Source organism: Hemitrygon akajei, unplaced genomic scaffold (genome assembly GCF_048418815.1).
Source record: "Hemitrygon akajei unplaced genomic scaffold, sHemAka1.3 Scf000033, whole genome shotgun sequence".
Lineage (NCBI taxonomy): Eukaryota > Metazoa > Chordata > Chondrichthyes > Myliobatiformes > Dasyatidae > Hemitrygon > Hemitrygon akajei.
The window spans coordinates 6,980,167-6,990,898 of NW_027331919.1; positions in this window are offsets into that span (position 1 = coordinate 6,980,167).

Below are 10,732 nucleotides of genomic sequence, written 5' to 3' on the forward strand. Positions count from 1 at the left end.
ACACACTCACGGAGTCAGACACAGAGTGAAAATCCCTCCACACTGTCCCATCACACATACCCGGTGTCAGACTCTGAGTGAATCTCCCTCCACACCGTCCCATCACAGATTCCCGGAGTGAGACACAGAGTGAATCTCCCTCCACACTGTCCCATCACAGATACCCGGAGTGAGACACAGAGTGAATCTCACTCCACAACGTCCCATCACAGATACCCGGAGTAAAACACAGAGTGAATCTTCCTCCACACCGTCCCATTACACACTCCCGGTGTCAGACACAGAGTGAATCTCCTTCCAAACCGTCCCATCACACACTCCAGGTGTCAGACACAGAGTGAAATTCCCTCTACACCGTCCCATCACACAGTCCCGGTGTCAGACACAGAGTGAAAATCTCTCCACACCGTCCCATCACACACTCCCGCTGTCAGACACAGAGTGAATCTCCCTCCAAATCGTCCCATCACACACTCCCGGTGTCAGACACAGAGTGAAAATCCCTCCACACCGTCCCATCACACACTCCCAGGATCAGACACAGAGTGAATCTCCCTCCACACCGTCCCATGACACAGTCCCGGTGTCAGACACAGAGTGGAAATCCTCCAGACCGTCCCATCACACAGTCCCGGTGTCAGACACAGAGTGAAAATCTCTCCAAACCGTCCCATCACACACTCCCCGGTGTTAGACACAGAGTGAAACTCCCTCCACACCGTCCCATCACACACTCCCGGTGTCAGACACAGAGTGAATCTATCTCCACACCGTCCCATCACACAGTCCCGGTGTCAGACACAGAGTGAAAATCCCTCCACACCGTCCCATCACACACTCCCACAGTCAGACACAGAGTGAATCTCCCTCCACACCGTCCCATCACACAGTCCCGGTGTCAGACACAGAGTGAAAATCCCTCCAAACCGTCCCATTACACACTCCCGGTGTCAGACACAGAGTGAATCTCCCTCCACACCGTCCCTTCACACACAGTCCCGGTGTCAGACACGGAGTGAAAATCCTTCTAAACTGTCCCATCACACAGTCCCGGTGTCAGACACAGAGTGAAAATCTCTCCACACCGTCCCATCACACACTCCCGGATTCAGACACAGAATGAAGCCCCCGCTGCACCGTCCCATCACTCACTCCGGGACTCAGAAACAGACTGAAACTCTCTTTCTCACCGATCCTTTCACACACTCCCGGATTCAGACACAGAATGAAGCCCCCGCTGCACCGTCCCATCACTCACTCCGGGACTCAGAAACAGACTGAAACTCTCTTTCTCACCGATCCTTTCACACACTCCCGGATTCAGACACAGAATGAAGCCCCCGCTGCACCGTCCCGTCACTCACTCCGGGACTCAAAAACAGACTGAAACTCTCTCTCTCTCACCGATCCTTTCACACACTCCCGGATTCAGACACAGAATGAAGCCCCCGCTGCACCGTCCCGTCACTCACTCCGGGACTCAAAAACAGACTGAAACTCTCTCTCTCTCACCGATCCTTTCACACACTCCCGGATTCAGACACAGAATGAAGCCCCCGCTGCACCGTCCCGTCACTCACTCCGGGACTCAAAAACAGACTGAAACTCTCTCTCTCTCTCACCGATCCTTTCACACACTCCGGATTCAGACACAGAATGAAGCCCCCGCTCACCGTCCCGTCACATACTTCGTGAAACAGAGTGAAACTCTCTCTCCACGGTTCCATCACACCCTTCAGGGGTCAGTCATGGGGAGAATTCCCCTGGGCACTGTCCCATCACACAATCCCGCTGTCAGACACAGACTGAAGCTGGATCCATACCGTCCCATCAGACATTTCCGGAGTGAGACACAGAGTGAAGCTGTAATGTTACGTCTCACAATCCCGTCGTCAGACACAGAGTGAATCCACCTCCACAACGTCCCACCACACTCTCCTGGATTCAGTGATAGAGTGAAACTTCCTCCACGCAGCCCCGTCACACACTCACTGGGTCAAACACAGAGTGAATCACCCTCCATAACATCTCTTCACACTCTCCCAATGTCAAGCACAGAGTGACGCTTCCTCTCTCCATGCCTGCCCAATGATGAGGAGCGGGTGAAAGAGGGGGATGATGTCTCACCTCTTCTGCTGGTCAACAATTCACAGATTTGAGCCTTGGTTTCGTTGACAGATCTGTACTTCGTTTCCATCTCAGTGAACTGGTGACGAATCTGTGACACTGAGAGAGATGGTGAAGGATGTTTAGCGTTTACAGTGACACGTGAGTCAGCGTCTCGCTACTGAAGGGTCACAGAGAGTGTTGTGACAGTGCCACGGTGAAGGTTGTCACAGTGAAGGATGTGCTGGTGGCACAGGCAGAGACGTCGGCGCCATCTTGAGAGGCGTGTCTGTGTCACGCTGAGGGGTTATCAATGCGCTGGTGAAGGTTTTGTTGTCGTTACAATGGGGTCTGTGTCAGTATCGTGGCGATGATAATTTCCCTGTCTCAGCGCGGGGCATGTCCGAGTTGCTGTGAGGGACGTGCCGGTGTCACTGTGATAGGAGTTTCTGTGCCCCGGCGAGAGGTGTGCCGGGTCACAATGAAGAGGAGGGAAATGTCAGAGTGAGGGGTCTGTGTAATGTGTGGGTGCTGGTCTCATTGAGAGGACTGTGTCTGTGTCTCTGTGAGAGGCATATCATGGCAACGGTGTGTGTCCGGTTATCACGCTGAGGTGTGTGTCCGTGTGATGAAGAGGAGTATGTCGGTGTCATTGTGAATTTAGGTATCGGCATCATGCTAAGGGATTTGCCTGAGTCATTGTGAGATGTGGGTAATTGCTTCAGAGACCGGCGCAGTGTTCGGTAATTGCCTCAGTGAACGGTGTTATGTTGAGGGGCGCTAATGTCTCTGTGGGGGTGTTGCAGTGACGTGTGTGTCCATGCCACGGTGCGGAGCTGGGCGGGTCACGTTGAGGAGCCTGTAGGTGTCAGTGGCGTCTCAGTGTCACGGTGAAGGGCGTGTCGCTGTCACTGTGAGATGTGATTCGGAGTCGCCTTGAGATAGGTTCTCTGCGAGAGATCCGGCTGGGAAATCTCAGATATAGTGGATTCAGCAGTTGAGTTTAACTCATGGACTCGTAGTCGACATTGGCGTTCGGTCCCTTTAATCTCCTGATATTCTTCACAAAGGAGTTTGCAGTTTCGGTCAGAGGTGATCTGAGATGGTGACGGATGTTTGGCGTTTGCAGTGTGTCAGGGTCAAGCTGCTGAGCGGGTCACGGAGAGTGCGGAGTCAGTGCCACGATGTGGGTATTATAGCGCTAGGTGTGCTGGTGGCACAGTGAGGGGCGTCGGCGCCCCCGTGAGGTACGTGTCTGGGTCACGCTAAGGGGTATATCAGGGAACCAGCGAGGTTTTTGTTGGTGTCACGATTGGAGCTGCGTCAGTATCGCGGTGATGGTTGATTCACTATCACAGTGAGTCGGTGTTTCAGTCAGAGTCGAGTTGCTGTCATTGTGACAGGTGTTTCTGGGTCCATGTGAGAGGTGTACCGGGTCACATCGCGGTGTATCTCTATGTCACGGTGAGAGATATGTCGGGGTCACAGTGCGAGGATTTTGTTGTTGTCGCAGTGTCGTCGGTGTCATAGTGTCCGGTGTATTGGTGTGGCAGTGGAAAGAAAAAGTCGATGTCAAGGCGAGGGAAATGTCAAAGAGGGGGATTGGTAGTGTCACGGCGGGTGGAGTATCTGTGTAATGTGTGGGTGCTGGTCTCATTGAGAGGAGAGTGTCTGTGTCACCGTGACAGGCATGTCATGACCACGGCGTGTGTGAGATTGCCACGCTGAGGTGTGTGTCGGTGTGATGGAGAGGTAACTCAGTGTCATTGGGAATTTAGATGTCGCTATCACGGTGAGGGTTTGCCTGTGTCAGGGTGAGGTGTGGGTAATTATCTCAGTGAGCGGTGCATCGGTGTTATGTTGAGGGGCGATACTGTCTTTGTGGGGGTGTTGCAGTGACGTGTGAGTCCATGTCACGGTGCGGAGCTGGGCGGGTCACGTTGAGGAGCCTGTAGGTGTCGGTGGTGTCTCAGTTTCACGGTGAAGGGCGTGTCAGTGTCACTATGAGGTGTGTTTCGGAGTCGCCTTGAGACAGGTTCTCTGGGAGAGATCCGTGTGGGAAATGTCACATATCTTAACTGATGGAGTGGTGATGGGTCCTGTTCATTTTCTAAATTTCTTCCCAAAGGTCTTTGTAGTTTCGGCCAGAGGTGATCTGAGATGGTGAAGGATGTTTGGTGTTTATAGTGTGTCAGCGTCACGCTACTGAGCGGGTCACGGAGAGTGGTCTGTCAGTGTAACCGCAAGGGTGTTACAGTGAGGGGAGTGTTGGTGACCCAGTGAGGGGCGTCGGCGCCACCGTGAGCTACGTGTCAGGGACACGTTGAGGGGTATATCAGGTTACCAATGAGGTTTTGTTGTCACGATGGGAGCTGCATCAGTATCGCGGTGATATTTGATTCCCTGTCACACCGAGTCGGTGTTTCAGTGAGAGACGTGTTGCTCTCACTGTGATAGGTGTTTCTGGGTCCATGTGAGAGGTGTACCAGGTCACATCGCGGTGTATCTCTATGTCACGGTGAGGGATACGTCGGGGTCACAGTTCGAGGTTTGACGGTGTTACAGTGAGAGACTCGTCGGTGACATACTGTATTGGTGTGACAGTGGAAAAATGTCGATGCCACTGTGAAGGGTGTATCTGTGTCACGGGGAAGGATCTGTTCTGGTCACGGCGGATGTGTCGGTTTCACAGTCAGTGTAGTGTTGTTCTCACGGTGAGGACTGAGTGGATGACGCTCTGAGGGGCTTCTCGGTGTCACAGTGAGGGATGTGTCTTTGTGACGGTGAGGGTTATGTCGGTGTTTCGGTGGAGTGGCTTTTGCTGTTATGAGAAGAGATGAGTCGGGTTCAAAGAGATGGACGTGTCGGTGTCACAGTGAGGGACGTGTGAACGTCACAGTGAGGGACGCTTTGACACCACGTCGAGAGGCGTGTCAGTGTTACAGTGAATCGTTATTACATTAGGTTGTGTGTTGGCATTAGGTTGAGGGATATGTCGGTATCATGTTGAGGGATGTGTTGGTGGGGGTTGTGTCGGTGTCACGGTGAGGGGTGTGTCATGGTCGTACTGAGAGACCCGTCAGTACCACAGTGAGGGGTGTGTTGATATCGCCGTAAAGGGTGTTTCTGGGAAATGTTGGGAATGTGTCGCTGTTACAGTGGCTATTTTTATTCTCTGCGGTTTGGTCGTTGCGACCGGAGTGAAACTCACCATGAATCCTCCAGCAGATACCCGTGATAAAGAGGGTCGCTGTTAAGACGCAGATTAGCCATATGCTTGAGTCTGATCTGTCTCTCCCTGTGGGTCGTTCTCTGCCCATGTCGGCTGTGGAAAGATCGTTCCTTGTCTTTGTCAATTCATCGTCATATTCCCTGATCCACCCCACCCCTGTTCCTCCCACCCTCTGAGTTCAGTTCACTCTCTTTTGCTCATGCAGAGCAGTGAGCGTAAATCACAGAACAAAACTGACCCCTTGACCCGAAAATTTTACTTTACCAATTATATTTCATACCTAAATAGTTTTTACAGACACAATGTTCATCTCCTTCTAAACCCTGCTCATCCACGTTCCCGTCAAAGAGCCAATGAAACGACTCTATCGATTTGCCTTCAGCACCACCCCTGGCAGCACATTCCTGTCCCCCGCGGTCTCTGTGTAAAGAAAATCTTGCCCCGCACATGTTCTGAAAAGATACACACTCTCCACTTCCATTTCATGGTATTAGACTTCTCTCTCTGGGGGAAGAAATGCACGGGTTGCCTAGTCTATCTCTGTCTCTCGTCATGATAGAGACCTGTATCAACTCTCCCCTCAGTCTGAGATGCATATGAAATAACATATGAAATCCACACATATCGCATGAATGTCTTTTACTGATATTGACATCCACTTGATCTCTTTCTATCTTGTACATGCAGTCTGTGTTTTGTGCCGTGTGTGACCTTTGGTTTTGTGTTTGGCACCTTTGTCCTGCAGTAACGCAGACTCGTTTGTCTGTATTCATGGGTATCCATGTATGGTTGAATTGCAATGCAACTTGTATTGAATTGAAACCGTCTCTTCTCTACCGGTTTCACCTTCTTTGGAAGGGAATAAAAAAAAAAACAAATATCCGAAGCCCCTTTCACTGCATCTCGCCTCATCTTCCCCACCCTGCTTCCATTCTGACTCACAGAACCATGCTCAGTGCAAGAGAACTGACCGGCGAGACTTTCCTCACTCCGAAACCTCCGTGAATCGCTGCTGTTTAATGTGCGCTCGCCCACCCGTGTGAGCGACATTTTACCTGGCTCCTGATCGCTTCCTGGCGACGCCAAAACCATATGTCTGTCTGACTCAAACCCAGATAGAGGCACACTCCATACCATCCTATGTACTTTCCCGGAGTCAGACACAGAGTGAGGCTCCCTCCGCAACAATCCATCACACAATTCCCTGATCAGGCATGCAGCGCAGTTTCTTAGAAATTGTCTTATCACTCACTCCCGGGGTCACAGAAGAAATGAATCTCCCTACACATTCTCATCGCATTTAACGGGAGTTCGACATTGAGTGAAACTCCCTCCACACAGTCGCATCACGGACTGTCAGGGTCCAGCCATAAGAAGATCCATCCACACCTTCTCATATCACACTCTTGGATACAGATATTTTGTGAATCTCCCCTCTCTGGGCTCAATTGAGGCACTCACTACCGCTGTCAGAGACAGATCGAATCTCCCTCCCCTACCCCCCCCCTCACCAATCCCCAGTCATCTCGGAGTTTGCGTGTCCCTCATAGATTGTGTGTGTGTGTGTGTGTGTGTGTGTGTGTGTGTGTGTGTGTGTGTGTGTGTGTGTGTGTGTGTGTGTGTGTGTGTGTGTGTGTGTGTATGTGAACGGATGTGTCGTGCAAGGCAGATGACGGGATGGGAGGGATACAGGTCCATAATTCCATCAACGTGGTGTCACAGGTAGACAGGGTGATAAAGAAAGCTTTTGGCACATTGACCTTCATAAATCAATGCTCTGAGTACAGGAGATGAGACGTTACGTTGAACTTGTCTGAGTGATTGGTGAGACCCAATTTGAAGTATTGTGTGCAGTTTTGGTCACCCATCTACAGGGAAGATGTAAATAAAGTTGGAAGGGTTCAGAGAAAATTTACAGGGGTATCGCTGGGTCTGGCGGATCTGAGTTACAAGGACAGATTAAATAGGGTAGGACTGTACTCTGTAGAATGTAGAAGACTGAGAGGTTATTTGACAAAGGTAAACAAAATCATGAGGGGTATGAATAAGGGAAACGCAAGCAGGCTTTTGCCAAATAGAATAATTGCGTCTGCAAACAGAGGTCGCAGTTCAAGGTCAGAGTTTGTTTGTGTACAATGTAGCCCCAGGAACATGGACATACATTTCTTATTCCTTATTTCCACCCATAACGCCTCACTTAGACGAGTTCTCTTGTCTGTCCTGAATGTGCACTGCGGTGAAATTTTCTCTGCATGATAATGTCACCCCTCCTTCTTTAACCCCTTCCGCTTTTTGATGTCTGAAAATAGGGAACTTTTTTAAATCGAAGCAAGAGGTGGAGGGGGAAGAAGTAAAGGCATCTCGTAGAGAAGCCTTTTTTTTAACTGATCGGGGAAAAGAGTCTAGATTGCGCAGGCGGGAGACTGAGCGAGCCGAAGCTTTTTTTTTTTAAAAAAGACAACCATATACTGAGGCCATCGTCGGGGTGGACTGAGGCACAGTGGGACGGCTCTGGCTCGACAGGCTTCGGCGGGAACAGGCAGAGGCGAGGTTTGAACGGGACACGACAGCGCAGGCGCGTGAACGTCGGCCCGTGAGGCAGCGGGAACATTTAAAAAGCGAGCAGAGGCTGAGGACGAGCTTCTCTCCAAGTGAGGTAAGGCCGGTTCAGTTCCTTTTATTAATTTAATTAACTTAGGAGCAGGTAATGGAAGCATCAGTTAGGGCAGTTCAGTGCTTCGTTTGCAGTATGTGGGATGACAGGGCGAGCACAGTTGTCCCTGATGACTACCCCTGTAAAAGGTGCATTCAGCTGCAGCTCCTGACAAACCGTGTTAGGGAGCTGGAGCTGGAGCTGGAACTGGATGAACTTCTGATCATTCGGGAGGCACAGGCAGAAATAACCAGGAGTGACAGGGAGATAGTCACCCCTAAGAGTCAGGAAACAGGTACCAAGGTAATTGTCAGGAGAGGGAAGGGGAATAGACAGGTGGAGCAGAGCACCCCTGTCGCCGTTCCCATCAACAGTAAGTATACCGTTTTGGATACTGTTGGTGGGGAAGACCTACCAGGGAATAGTTGCAGTGCAAACACGAGGTAATCTGCAGATGCTGGAAATTCAAACAACACACACAGAATGCTGGTGGAACTCAGCAGACCAGGCACCATCTATAAGGAGAAGCAATGTCGACGTTTCGGGCCGAGATCCTTCGTCAGGACAAAAGGTCTCGGCCCGAAACGTCGATAGTGCTTCTCCTTATAGATGTTGCCTGGCCTGCTGTGTTCCACCAGCATTTTGTGTGAGTACGTGCAGTGGTTGTGTCTCTGGCACCGAGACTGGACGCTCAGCTCAGAAGGGAAGAACGGAAAAGAAGAGAGCATTAGTGATAGGGGATTCGATGGTTAGGGGTACAGATAAGAGGTTCTGCGGAAGGGATCGAGAATCCCCGATGGTCTGTTGCCTCCCGGGTTCCAGGGTCCGTGATATCTCGGATCCAGTTTTCAGTATTCTCAAGAGGGAGGGCGAGCAGCCGGATGTCGTGGTCCATGTAGGGACAAATGACGTGGATAGGAAGAGTGAGGAGGTCCTGAAAGTTGAATTTAGGGAGTTAGGTGCCAAGTGAAAGGACGGGACATCCAGGAGAACAATCTCAGGATTGCTCCCAGTGCCACGTGCAGACGGGTTTAGAAATAGTAAAATAGCGCAGATCAACACGTGGCTGAAGACACGGTGCAGGAGGGAAGGCTTCAGATTTATAGATAATTGTACAGATTTCCAGCGAAGCTGTGACCTGTTCCGGTGGGACGGTATACATCTGAACTGGAGGGGGACAAATATTCTTTCAGTTAGCTTTGCTGGAGAGGCTCCTGTGGATTGAAACAACAAACTGTAGATGCAAGGGGGGAGAGGAACCAGAGTGTAGGAACAGATGTATGAGAGAAGGAACAAAAAGAAGATAGTAAAGTTGTTTGCACCGTTAGAGATGGACACTGAATAAGAGGTGGAACATTTCTTAAATGCATTTATTTTAATGCTAGGAGTATTGTGGATGAGCTTCGAGCATGGACTGATAGAGGATGTCGTATCTTCCGAAAAACATCAAGATTGATAAGTCCCCAGGGCCGGACGTGATATACCCCAGGTTGCTATGGGAGTGAGAGAAGAGATCGCTGGAGCAGTAGCTTTCATCTTTGTATCCTCTTTGGCCAGAGGGAAGGTGCCGGAGGATTGGAGAACGGCAAAAGTAGTTCCTTTAAATAAAAGTAATAGGGAGAATCCTGGGAACCACAGACTGGTGAGTCTTACGTCGGTGCAATGTAAACTATTGGAAAGGATTCCTGAGGATAGGATCTACTAGCATTTGGAGAAGTACAATCTACTCAAGGATAGTCAACATGGCTTTATGAAGGGAAGGTCGAGCTTCACGAGCCGAACTGAGCTTTTTTTGAAGAGGTAACAAAATAAATTGATGTGGGTAGGGTGGTAGATGTGGTCTACATGGATTTTAGCAAGACATTTGACAAGCTCCCCACGACTCATCCGGAAAGTCATAATACAAGGGATCAGTGAAACCTTGGTTGTTTGGATAAAAAATTGTCTTACAGGAAGAAAGCAGAGGGTAGCAGTGAAAGGAAAGTATTCTGCCTGAAGGTCGGTGACTAGAGGAGTGCCGCTAGAATCTGTCCCGGACCCCTGCTATTTGTGATTTCTATAACTGACCTGGATGTAGAGGCGGAAGGATCGGTGAGTACGTTTGCGGATGACACGAAGATTTGAGCAGTTGTAGATGGAGCTACAGGTTGTCGAAGGCTGCAAGAGGACACAGACCGGATGCAGAGTTGGGCAGAGAAGTGGCAGCTGGGGTTCAATCCCGACAAGTGTGAGGTGATGCATTTTGGAAGGACAAACCAGAAGGCTGAGTACAGGGTTAGTGGTCGGTTAATTGAGAGTGTAGATGAGCAGAGGGACCTTGCGGTTTAAATGTGTATATCCCTCAAGGACGCTGCAGATGTAGACAGGATAGTTAAGAGCGCCTATGGGATGCTGGGCTTCATTGACTCGGGGATTGAGTTCAAGAATAGAGAGGTCATGTTGCAACTCTACAAATCTCTGGTGAGACCGCACTCAGAGTATTGTGTTCAACTCTGGTCACCTCATTATACGAAGGTTGTGGAAGCTATGGAGAGGGTGCAGAGGAGATTTACCAGGGTGTTGCCTGGATTGGGGAACAAGTCCTATGAGGCAAGGTTAGCAGAGCTGGGACTTTTCTCTTAGTAGCGTAGGAGGATGATAGAGGACCTGATAGAGGTCTACAAGATTATGAGAGGCATAGATAGGGTGGATAGCCAGCGCCTGTTTCCCAGGGCATGAACAGCAAGCTCCAAACGCATTTG